This window comes from Triturus cristatus, chromosome 4_1, assembly GCF_964204655.1.
Source record: "Triturus cristatus chromosome 4_1, aTriCri1.1, whole genome shotgun sequence".
Lineage (NCBI taxonomy): Eukaryota > Metazoa > Chordata > Amphibia > Caudata > Salamandridae > Triturus > Triturus cristatus.
This window is the reverse complement of record NC_140585.1, coordinates 215,038,923-215,052,210: the sequence shown is the minus strand read 5'-3', so window position 1 is coordinate 215,052,210 and position 13,288 is coordinate 215,038,923.

Sequence of the window (13,288 nt, the reverse complement as noted above, 5' to 3'; positions counted from 1 at the left end):
ATATCTCCTGAAACCATGTTGAGAGCCATCCAGGAGATAATGGTCTTTTAAGTATGTGCTGAGATGGAGAATCACAATTTTCCCAGCTTTCAGGAACAGGTAGACTTTTTCAGAAAACCTAAATGTTCTACAAAGTTTTAGCTTTTTATTGGGACATAGCCTATTTTACCTATATTTTGTGCCTTCGACCTCCTCAAATGGATGTGAAACCAATGATTGATCCCTGAAAGCTATACATTTCTGAAAGTAGACAACATTTTGAATTTAGCAAGGGGTCATTTGTGTAGATCCTTCAAGGTTTTTCAAGGGAAAGTAACAGTTGAATTAAAAGAATATAGAAATTGATTTGAAAAAAACGCCATTTGTGCCTACATTCTCACCTGTAACTTCTAACTATGGTAGATTTTTTAAAGCTATATACCGTTACGTCTGTGGGACCCTCCTGGTTCCGGGGCTATATTAGGTTTGTATGTTCAACAAGAACCTGCGATATCCAGAGCCAATAACTGAGTTGTACCTTGCAATGTGTTTTCATTGTGTACCGGGTATTCAGTAATTCATTTGGTAAAATATAAAGAGTGAAAAATCGGTATCAAGGAAACCTTTTTTGCAATGTGCTTAGCTGTGGATTTTGGTCTCTAGTTCAGTCGGCACCTAGGGAAACCTAGAAAATCTGTAATTTTTTTAAAACTAGACACCCAGGCGAATCCAGGATGGGGGAAGTGTGAGGCTCTCACCAGGTTTTTTTACCCAGAATCTCTTGCAAACCTCAAACTTTGTCCAAAAAAACACAATTTCCTCTCATTTCTGTGATGGAAAGTTCTGGAATCTGCAGGGAGCCACAAACTTCCACTCACCCAGCATTCCCCCAAGTCCGATAATAAAAATGGTACCTCACTTGTGTGGGTAGGCCTAGTCTCAGCAACAGGAAATGGCCCAAAATGTATTGAGGGGACATCAAAATTATTTATCACGAAACAACCACATTTTTGGTCCCGGGCTCGACGGCCATGTAGTGAAACCTACCAAACCCAGACATTTGAGAAAACTAGACACCTGGCGGAGTCCAGGGAGGGTTAGCTTGCATGGATCCCCCAATGTTTCCTTACCCATAAACCCCTGTAAACCTCAAATTTAGCTTAAACAAATCTAATTTTCCTTACAGTAATGTGTGGTAAATTTATATGATCGCCAGGCCAACACAAATTTCCTGCCACCCAGCATTCCCCCAGGTCTACCAATAAAAATGGTACCTCACTTTTGTTGGTGGAACATGTACCTGCATCAGGGAAGAGCCTAAAACATATTGTGGAGACAACAAAATGATGTATCAGAAAACAACTTGGTTTTACAAGGTGGGTCACCTGTGTTTTTGGTCCCAGGCTAGGCGGACATCTTGGGAAACCTACCAAACCCAGACATTTCTGAAAACTAGACCCCCAGGAGATTCAAGGGAGGTGTGACTTGCGTGGATCCTTCAATGTTTTCTTACCCAAAATCCCCTGCAACCCTCAGATTTAGCTTACAAAATCAGTGTCTAGTGTGCTTTTTGTCCCCCCAGAGGGGCAGATTAGGGGCTATTGCCCCATCTGCCTCCCAGGGGAGGCAGAAATACTCACTATGGCCAATTTACTATGGGGGAGCAAAATCCCTTGCCCAAGGTGCTGTCCCTCCTTGGTGCCTAGTGGGTGGATCCCTGGATAGGGATTGCCCAATTGGGGCAATACCCAAGCATGAATCCATGAGGGAGGGGTACTATTGGAATGTGGAGGTTCTCCCCCTTTCCAATGGCATCTCTCCCATGTGATTTTGTGCACGGGGCTGAGATAGCCCCACAAGCAGCGAAGCACTAAAACTGAAACTAGCTGATTTCAGTTTCAGTTTCATATGTAATGAAGTCAGCGCGCCATGCGGGCGATCGTCATTACCTAGGAAAACAAAAACATGCCTCGGGAGGTTGGGGATGCTCTTCCCCACCTTCTGAGGCCAAGAACAGAGAAAGGAAATCCCGCTGCTGAAAACAGGAGTGCTGTGCCTTTGATGTAACGGTTACGTCCATGGCACACCAGCGATGCAGCCATAGATGTTAACTTTTCAGACACTTACCCCTAGTCACAGATCTGGGTTGAAACCATCATCATTCATTAACTCACTTCGCAACCTCATTTCAGACCCAGCTTTATGCAAATCAGTCTTGACCCTGTGCCTCATGGGAACAGTCCAGACTGAACTGCCAAGCCATGTCTTCCCTGAACCGGAAACAAACATCCTGGGCCCTGATTCTGGGTAACACCCTTCATCAACCAGGTTTGCTTGAATCCAGTGGCAAAGTGAGCAAGGGACCCATGTCTGGGCATACCCTGCCAACTGAGGGCGGACAAAGCAAACACAAGGAGATGATGGATGGAGCGCTGAAACTTTTCAGACACACACCCCCAGTCACAGAGCTGGGTTGAATCCATCATCATTCTTTAGCTCTCTTCGCCACCTCAGTTCAGACCCAGCTATATGCAAATCAGTCTTGACCCTGTGCCTCATGGGAACAGTCCAGCCTGAACTGCCAAGCCAGGTCTTCCCTGAACCGGAAACAAGCATCCTGGTACCGGTGTCTCGGCAAGACCCTTTATCAGCCAGGCTAGCTTGAATCCATTGACAAAATGAGCAAGACACCCAGGTCTGGGCATACCCTGCCAACTTAGGGCAGACAAAGCAAATACAAGGAGATGATGTGCAGAATGCTGAAACTTTTCAGACACTCACCTCCAGTCACAGATCTATGTTGAATCTATTGTAATTCTTTAGTTCACTTCGCCACCTCAGTTCAGACCCAGCTATATGCAAATCAGTCTTGACCCTGTGCCTCATGGGAACAGTCCAGACCGGAATGCCAAGCCAGGTCTTCCCTGAACCGGAAACAAACATCCTGGGCCCTGATTCTGGGTAACACCCTTCATCAGCCAGGTTAGCTTGAATCCAGTGGCAAAGTGAGCAAGGGACCCACGTCTGGGCATACCCTGCGCCAAATTAGGGCAAACAAAGCAAACACCAGGAGATGATGAATGGAGCACTGACACTTTTCAAACACTCACCCCCAGTTACAGATCTGGGTTGAATCTATCACCATTCTTTAGCTCACTTCGCCACCTCAGTTCAGACCCAGCTATATGCAAATTAGTCTTGGCCCTGTGCCTCATGGGAACAGTCCAGCCGGAAGTGCCAAGCCAGGTCTTCCGTGAACTGGAAACAAGCATCCTGGGACCGGTTGCTGGGTAACACCCTTCATCAGCCAGGCTAGCTTGAATACATTAGCAAATGAGCAAGGGACCCACGGCTGGGCACTGTCATGCCTCGCGGTCATGCCCCTGAGAGCGGATAGGTATTTAAGGGGCGAAGGGCGTGCAAACGCTGCTTAGCGTTCTTGCACTTAGCCCCATTTCCGTCCCATTGGTGTTTGCCTGACTTCCGGTTGGGTTGAGTTTCCTGTTTCCGGTTGCAGACGAGTTGTAGTGAACGAGTGCTGGCGTACTCGTTGTTCCTTGTGTAGTGTGGTGTTGGCGTTTTCAAGCTTGCAGAAGCGGCATCACTGGCTGCGCAATTCCTTCTGGTTGGTGTGGCTGTACCCGAGTGATTTCCCCATTACCAAGTAAGGTCAAAGAGTCTGTGTCTATTCCGTGGGTCCCGTTCCACACGCTGTTCCTTTAAGTGGATTCCTGGGATTGAACCTTGCATTGGCAGTCTTTTTGTTTGTCTGGGATATGCTTGATCTACATGTCATCGCCTATATAGATGATTTGTTGATATTCTCTCCCTCTATGTCCGAACATGTGGGCCACGTCCGACAGGTGTTGGAGCGCTTACGCGAGAACAACCTGTATTGCAAATTGGAAAAATGCACCTTCCATACACAAGAAGTGCCTTTTTTGAGCTTTATTGTTTCACCGCATGGACTTAGTATGGATCCTGTTAAAGTCAAGGCCGTTCTCTCTTGGCCGGCACCTGGTACTGTCAAAGAACTACAGAGCTTTCTTGGGTTTGCCAATTTTTATAGGCGTTTTATCCAGAAGTACTCGGAATTGGCACATCCCCTTACTGCCCTCTTGCGTAAGGGAGTTCAGTATGTATGGTCGGTGGTAGCAGAAGCATCCTTTCAGCGCTTGAAGGTGGCATTCACGCGCGCTCCTGTATTACGACATCCGGATCCAGCCTTGCCCTATGTGGTGGAGGTGGACGCCTCTCAGGTGGCAGTAGGAGGGGTTCTGAGTCAAACTGATCTGGAGAGTGGTGTGTACCACCCAGTAGCTTATTTTTCCCACAAGTTCACTCCTGCGGAATATAACTATGCGGTGGGAGACAAAGAACTCCTGGCGATAAAAAAGGCATTTGAAGAGTGGAGGCAGTATCTCCTAGGTGCCCGTTATCCAGCTGTAGTATACACAGACCATCGCAACCTCCAATACCTTAAGTCGACTAAAGCCCTGTCCATGAGACAACTCAGATGGTCTCAATTCTTCTACAAATATGAATTCACTATCTTGTTCCTCCCAGGGAGTAGGAATGGTAAAGCAGATGCCCTATCCCGGCTGGGATTTCAGCAACCTGAAGAGCCAGTAGACACACCCTCTGTCATCCCCAGCGAGTGCATCGTAGGAGGGGTGATCAAGGAGGACAGTTTTAGGGATCAGATTAGACGAGGTCAACTCTCCGTGAACAAGCATGACTTCATAGGGTCAAATGAGTCCGTCTATAAAGATGGTTATGTTTGTGTTCAAGGAGGAGTGGTGTTGCCCACTCCTAATTTACAAGCCCAGGTATTGGAATGGTATCATTCACACCCCTTGTCAGGACATCCGGGAATAAAGAAGACCACCAAGGTCATACGTGAGCGTTTCTGGTGGCCCACTATGCTGAAAGACATAGAGCAGTATGTGAGAACGTGTCATGTATGTGCCCAAACCAAGGTGTCCCATCAGAATCCAGTGGGCCTGCTTCTCCCACTCGCCTCTCTTCCTGGCCCATGGCATACCGTGTCCCTAGATTTCATAGTGGAACTGCCTGTAACCAAACGAATGAATAATACCTTGCTTGTGGTGGTGGATCATTTCACGAAGACTGCTCATTTTGTTCCCTTGACTGGGTTGCCCACGGCGTCAGAATTGGCCTCTATATTCTTGTAACAGACTGTCCGTCTCCACGGTTTCCCTTCTGTCTTGGTCTCAGATAGGGGGGCCCAATTTGTGTCTCGGTTTTGGAGGTACCTATGTACTATGCTGCAGATTGATGTTCGACTCTCTTCTAGTCATCATCCGCAGTCGGATGGCCAGACCGAGAGGGTTAATCAGTGCTTCGAACAATATGTGAGGAATCAAGCCCTACACTCCGTAGCAGATTTCGTATAACAACAGCCCGCATTCTTCTATCAACCATACCCCTTTCTTTTGTTCTCACGGTTTCCACCCCAAGTTGTTACCTGTAGGGGTCCCTATTGACAGCCCGACTCCTGCTGCCAATGATTTAGTACTGAAGCTACAGGACATACACAAGAAAACATTGGTAGACCTAGACTTGGCCAAGGTGAGATACAAGGAGGGGGCGGATTTACACAGGAAGTTGGAGCCTATATATGCTCCTGGGGATAAGGTGTGGCTTTCCACGAAACACACAACGCTCAGTGGTCCTCGCAAGTTCAATCCCAAATACATCGGTCCTTACAAGGTAATTAAGGTGGTCAATCCGGTGGCTGTGAAGATTGAACTACCTGCTTCCTTTAGAATCCATCCAGTATTCCACGTATCATTGGTAAAACCTGTTGAACCTGGCACGAAGATCCCTAAGAGGCCTGCTCCTGTTACCATCCAAGATACTGACGAATATGAAGTTGAGGCTATAGTAGACTCTCGCACCATTGGTAGATCTCTTCAATATCTGCTGCATTGGAAAGGTTACAGTGTGGAGGAACGCACCTGGGAGTCTGCTTGTGATGTGCATGCTCCCCGGTTAGTACGGCTGTTTCATCAACGGTACCCAAATAAACCCAAGCCAAGGGGAGGGCATTGTGGGGGAGTGTGCTGTCATGCCCCGCGGTCATACCCCTGAGAGCGGATAGGTATTTAAGGGGCGAAGGGCGTGCAAACGCTGCTTAGCGTTCTTGCACTTAGCCCCATTTCCGTCCCATTGGTGTTTGCCTGACTTCCGGTTGAGTTGAGTTTCCTGTTTCCGGATGCAGACGAGTTGTAGTGAAGGAGTGCTGGCGTACTCGTTGTTCCTTGTGTAGCGTGGCATTGGCGTTTTCGAGCTTGCAGAAGCGGCATCACTGGCTGCACAATTCCTTCTGGTTGGTGTGGCTGTACCCGAGTGATTTCCCCGTTACCAAGTAAGGTCAAAGAGTCTGTGTCTATTCCGTGGGTCCCGTTCCACACGCTGTTCCTTTAAGTGGATTCCTGGGATTGAACCTTGCATTGGCAGTCTTTTTGTTCTAAATAGTGGAGCCTGCAGTTAAGGCGACTCTCGGTCTTTGTCAAACCGGAGTATCATTTGGTTCTGGTGTTGTTAATCCTATTATATTAGTTATCCTTTGATATTACGACCTTTCAGCGAATGAGAAAGGCATTTCCAAATCTTTTCCCTGCACTACGTTCCCTTAAAACGTTTAATAGGGGGTGTTGACTGGCGTGGACCATTGAGCACTGATTTAGGTTTCAGTATTGCAGTATAGAAAACAAGGTAATCTTTATTCGTAACACTTGAGATAAGGTGGGGGATATTAGCCTTTATTTATTCCTGACCCATGACTATCTGTTCCCTTCAGCCCTAAGGTATATTAATCACCTGCAGAGAGTAGTAGACGAAGACATTATTTAGCCTCCCTCCCAGGTCACTTGGATACTTACGGGGTGAGCCAGGTACCTTCGCTGTTTAAGCTCATTCTCTGAGGGATTGTTTGGTATTGCACTTGTGTCTCATCATGGGGTCTTCGTGTAGAGTGAGGCACAGATACTCATGCTGAAAGTTACCAGAGAGGCTGAAGATAATCGTGGTAGGTTTCCATAATCTTGAGGGTTCAAACAAACGAGGTTAGTGGAAAATTGATGTACCTTAATAAGACTTTGTTTTACAGCTGGGAGTCCTTGCCTTTAACCCTGACGTGATCCACCAATCAAGACCTGCCTTTCTCCCCGCCTATCCTTGTTTTGTTTCCCTGTTTTCCCCTAGCATGTCCTCCGTATTCTAGAGTCTGATAGAGTCGGAGGGACGTGGGGGACGACTGTGGACTTTTCTCCAAGATTCCAGACGCTCCTGTAGAACATCCTCAGCGATCCTTACAGGCACACCCTGCCAACTTAGGGCAAACAAAGCAAACACAAAGGGTGTTTTTCTGTCAGTTAGATCCAACACTCACGATATGATTAATATTTACATATTGAGTAAAAATTCTTATTTATTGTAACTGTTTTCATTGTTTCTAATGTGATTATTGTGCTGTTTAGTGTTTTGTAAGCTTTTTGGACTATTTGTCACCCAGTTATTATTGTACTGTGATTGATTATGTGTTTTTTCTGTATGCTTGTGCAGGATTTTACTTTAAATATGGACTGATTGTTTGCACTTGTGGGTGCTCACAACTACATTATTGTATGTACTATTTTCCTTGTTTTTATAAAAATGATTTAAATAAAAATAATTTTTTGTACTATAAATTATAAATATATTGTTGTTTAAGATGAATAAATTACAAAATATACTGGTCTGATCTATGGCTTTCTGTACATTGTAGATGTACTGTATGTGATATTTTAAAGTGCTTTGGAGAAGTTCTTGTTCTTGTTTGCAATGTTTAGTTTCCCTGCTCTCTTCTCCAAACTTATCTAGCAAAGTCAGGGACCCTCTTGTGCTTTTTTGACGGAACGGGTTAAGGCAAACACTGAGCGGCATCCCAGTTTTCCATCCTACTTTTGCGAGATCTTGTGCGCCAGTGGGGTTTTTGGCTGTCACCCAGCAGGTAAGTAGAGTATTGCATTGCATTTGGGAGTTATCTTTTGTAGGCGAGCATCTACCTGTATGACACACTGCTGTGCTGGCTTCAAGTAAATTTGAGGTACAAAATACAATAAGCTGAATATTTAGTTTGCACACAGCAGCATATCACTGGGTGAGTGTGGCATCATACCTTAGCTTTTTTACGTGATTATATATTGGTAAGCAAAATGAGTCGGGCACCCTATTTTTCATAATTTTTTCCTCTCTCTTCCTTATCATTATTAGGAATCTTATGACTGGGCTAGTTGTTTTTATTGCCTGTGTAGCTGTATAGCTCTTTTCCATTGAATTCTTCATGAGTAAAAACTCAAAATTCTTATCTGGTTTTAACTATTTGCATTTTCCTTTCTTACCCATAGCCTGAGGTGTCTGTTCACATGTTACATTCATTGATTTCCATGTAGCTGCAGATTTATATAAGGTCAGTGTTTTCCATGTAGCTGCAGATTTATATAAGGTCAGTGTTACCACAGGACAGTCAGATTGGGAGATGGTGTATTATCTCTTTCTCTTTATTTTTCTATTTATCACTGAGTTGTTTTTTGTAGCCCCATTAGGTGTCATCCTCATGTGCTGCTTAAAGAACTGTTATTTTATGTGAACTACATTAACATGTGTTTTGCCAGCATGTTTTGCTACAAAGATTATGGGTACACTAATGCATGATTTTGCATTAATTTTGGCTTACAAACCGTTTTTAATGTAGTTTTTATATATGTATGTATGTATGTATGTATGTATAACACACTTATAAAGCGCTCCTGTCACTCAACGGGCATCCTGGCGCTGTGATCTAACAGATCCTGAAACACAGTCAATACTATATCAGCAAGCTACACTGTCCTAGGGAACAGGTGAGTTTTTAGTTCTTTTTTAAAGGAGAGAAGGTCTCCTAAGCATCTGAGCGGCAGTGGCAGATCATTCCACAACTTGGATGCCGTAAAGCCAAAGGAACGGCCACCCATCCGCTTTCTCCGGATGTTGGGGACAACTATATATATAGAGTAATAGGGCTTTATTGTTCATAACACAGATTTGCTATGACCACAGATACAGCTCATGACATACAATTCATCTATTCCTGAAGAAGGCGCTGTACCGTAAAGGACGTAGAGAAAAATATACTATTTATTAGCCACTGTTTGAGAAAGTATATAAACAAATATTTCCTTTGAAAGATTATATAAGAAAAGTTGTTTGAAATTGTTCTCTTGTTTCACATATTATATAATATATGTTTCTATTTTGACTTGGATATTTGTTTTGTCATTTTCATTTTAGCTTTTTGTGTTTTTTTTCCTTTGAGGCATGTTGTGGATGCATGAGAGGGTATGAGAGATTGTATGGTTGCAATAATAATATGTCTTGCCATGATCTATTAAAAATGACATGAGAGCTGCTTTTAAAGTACACATGGAATATACATTTTTTGAACAATAAGGTGCCGATTCCGATCCTGGAGAAACCGGGTACGAACCGTCGGTCGGAGCGTTTTCTCCGTCCGACTCGTACCCGGGAAATAAACATTACAAACATGTAAGTACGATTCCCACGGAAACACCATTTCCGTATGAATCGTAAAAAACACCGACCAATGAAAAAATACATACCAATGTGATCCGAAACAGCACCGACGTGATGTCGGGACGCATTCAGGCTGCGTTTCACAAACCAGGAAGTACGATCCGCACCGACGTCACCCCGCACGGATAAAATTCTCCGCCTGCCAAAAACTGCCGGGAAATCAGGACGACGCGCACAAGGAGCACCTGTACGCGATAAACAGCCATGGACCCGAACCTACGTGTCATCCCAGCACTCATAGCAGTCCACCTGCTCTACAGGAACGGACGCAGATGCCTCAGAAGGTCAGAACAACACCCAGGGGCAAAGGGGGGGGGCAGGGGCAAGACACATAACCCCCACCCAAGTCACAAATCACACATACCCTGGACATACCTGACCTGCAGGACCTGGTCACCTCGAGGGGGTGGGGGCGAGTCCAGCAACGCAAGCGTCCGTCACAACGGAAGTGGATGTTGACGCAAACCGGCAACACAACAATACCGGTACGTACCGTACCCACGCCTTAAGAGCGTGGGTACGGGTCATACCACGCCCACCCCTACATCACCCCAACAATGGCGGTACGCCCGTACCCACGTTCTAAAGGCCTGGGTACGGGCCGTACCAGCATTGTTCGGGTGATGTAGGGGTACACGTGGTACGACCCGTACCAACGCTCTGAAGGCCTGGGTACGGTGCAGACCCCCAATGGGGTGCCGTAGGGGTACGCACTGTACCCAGCCCTTCAGAGCATGGGTACGGGTCGTAACACGCGTACCCCTACATCACCCCAACAATGCTGGTACGGCCCGTACCCAGGCTTTTAGAACGTGGGTACGGGCTGTACCGCCATTGTTGGGGTGACGTAGGGGTGGGCGTGGTACGACCCATACACACGCTCATAAGGCGTGGGTACGGTACGTACCCAGGCCTGCAGATCGTGGGTACAAAAATGTACGGAGCGGACCCCCACCCGTGTATGAATGGAGCGTACCCACACCCCGCCAGTGTATGTACGGAGCGTACCCACACCCGTGTATGAATGGAGCGCACCCACACCCGTGTATGAATGGAGCATACCCACGCCCCACCAGTGTATGTACGGAACTTACCCACACCCGTGTATGAATGGAGCGTACCCACACCCCACCAGTGTATGTATGGAGCATACCCCTACCCCTGTATGAATGGAGCGTACCCACACCCGTGTATGTCCCGAGCGTACATGCCCAGATACAGGAGGGGTGGGTGCAGAGTCCTCCCAGCAGTGCCCAAACACAGGAGGGGTGGGTGCAGAGTCCTCCCAGCAGTGCCCAGACACAGGAGGGGTGTGTGCAGAGTCCTCCCAGCAGTGCCCAGACACAGGAGGGGTGGGTGCAGAGTCCTCCCAGCAGTGCCCAGACACAGGAGGGGTGGGTGCAGAGTCCTCCCAGCAGTGCCCAGACACAGGAGGGGTGGGTGCAGAGTCCTCCCAGCAGTGCCCAGACACAGGAGGGGTGGGTGCAGAGTCCTCCCAGCAGTGCCCAGACATAGGAGGGGTGGGTGCCTATCACTCCCAGAAGTGCCCAGACATAGGATGGGTGGGTGCAGAGTCCTCCCAGCAGTGCCCAGACACAGGAGGGGTGGGTGCAGAGTCCTCCCAGCAGTGCCCAGACATAGGAGGGGTGGGTGCCTATCACTCCCAGAAGTGCCCAGACATAGGAGGGGTGGGTGCAGAGTCCTCCCAGCAGTGCCCAGACACAGGAGGGGTGGGTGCAGAGTCCTCCCAACAGTGCCCAGACGTAGGAGGGGTGGGTGCCTATCACTCCCAGCAATGCCCAGACATAGGAGGGGTTGGTGCAGTGTCCTCCCAGCAGTGCCCAGACACAGGAGGGGTGGGTGCAGAGTCCTCCCAGCAGTGCCCAGACACAGGAGGGGTGGGTGCAGAATCCGCCCAGCAGTGCCCAGACACAGGAGGGGTGGGTGCAGAGTCCTCCCAGCAGTGCCCAGACATAGGAGGGGTGGGTGCCTATCACTCCCAGCAGTGCCCAGACATAGGAGGGGTGGGTGCAGAGTCCTTCCAGCAGTGCCCAGACACAGGAGGGGTGGGTGCAGAGTCCTCCCAGCAGTGCCCAGACACAGGAGGGGTGTGTGCAGAGTCCTCCCAGCAGTGCCCAGACATAGGAGAGGTGGATGCCTATCACTCCCAGCAGTGCCCAGACATAGGAGGGGTGGGTGCAGAGCCCTCTCAGCAGTGCCCAGACACAGGAGGGGTGGGTGCAGAGTCCTCCCAGCAGTGCCCAGACATAGGAGGGGTGGGTGCCTATCACTCCCAGCAGTGGCCAGACATAGGAGGGGTGGGTGCAGAGTCCTCCCAGCAGTGCCCAGACACAGGAGGGGTGGGTGCAGAGTCCTCCCAGCAGTGCCCAGACACAGGAGGGGTGGGTGCAGAGTCCTCCCAGCAGTGCCCAGACACAGGAGGGGTGGGTGCAGAGTCCTCCCAGCAGTGCCCAGACATAGGAGGGGTGGGTGCCTATCACTCCCATCAGTGCCCAGACATAGGAGGGGTGGGTGCAGAGTCCTCCCAGCAGTGCCCAGACACAGGAGGGGTGGGTGCAGAGTCCTCCCAGCAGTGCCCAGACACAGGAGGGGTGGGTGCAGAGTCCTCCCAGCAGTGCCCACACACAGGAGGGGTAGGTGCAGAGTCCTCCCAGCAGTGCCCAGACATAGGAGGGGTGGGTGCCTATCACTCCCAGAAGTGCCCAGACATAGGACGGGTGGGTGCAGAGTCCTCCCAGCAGTGCCCAGACACAGGAGGGGTGGGTGCAGAGTCCTCCCAACAGTGCCCAGACATAGGAGGGGTGGGTGCCTATCACTCCCAGCAGTGCCCAGACATAGGAGGGGTGGGTGCAGAGTCCTCCCAGCAGTGCCCAGACACAGGAGGGGTGGGTGCAGAGTCCTCCCAGCAGTGCCCAGACACAGGAGGGGTGGGTGCAGAATCCGCCCAGCAGTGCCCAGACACAGGAGGGGTGGGTGCAGAGTCCTCCCAGCAGTGCCCAGACACAGGAGGGGTGGGTGCAGAGTCCTCCCAGCACTGCCCAGACATAGGAGGTGTGGGTGCCTATCACTCCCAGCAGTGCCCAGACACAGGAGGGGTGGGTGCAGAGTCCTCCCAGCAGTGCCCAGACATAGGACGGGTGGGTGCCTATCACTCCCAGCAGTGCCCAGACATAGGAGGGGTGGGTGCAGAGTCCTTCCAGCAGTGCCCAGACACAGGAGGGGTGGGTGCAGAGTCCTCCCAGCAGTGACCAGACACAGGAGGGGTGGGTGCAGAGTCCTCCCAGCAGTGCCCAGACATAGGAGGGGTGGGTGCCTATCACTCCCAGCAGTGCCCAGACATAGGAGGGGTGGGTGCAGAGTCCTCCCAGCAGTGCCCATACACAGGAGGGGTGGGTGCAGAGTCCTCCCAGCAGTGCCCAGACATAGGAGGGGTGGGTGCCTATCACTCCCAGCAGTGCCCAGACACAGGAGGGGTGGGTGCAGAGTCCTCCCAGCAGTGCCCAGACACAGGAGGGGTGGATGCAGAGTCCTCCCAGCAGTGCCCAGACACAGGAGGGGTGGGTGCAGAGTCCTCCAAGCAGTGTCCAGACATAGGAGGGGTGGGTGCCTAACTGTCAAGAATTCCTGTCATACGAGGGGAGGAAAACGG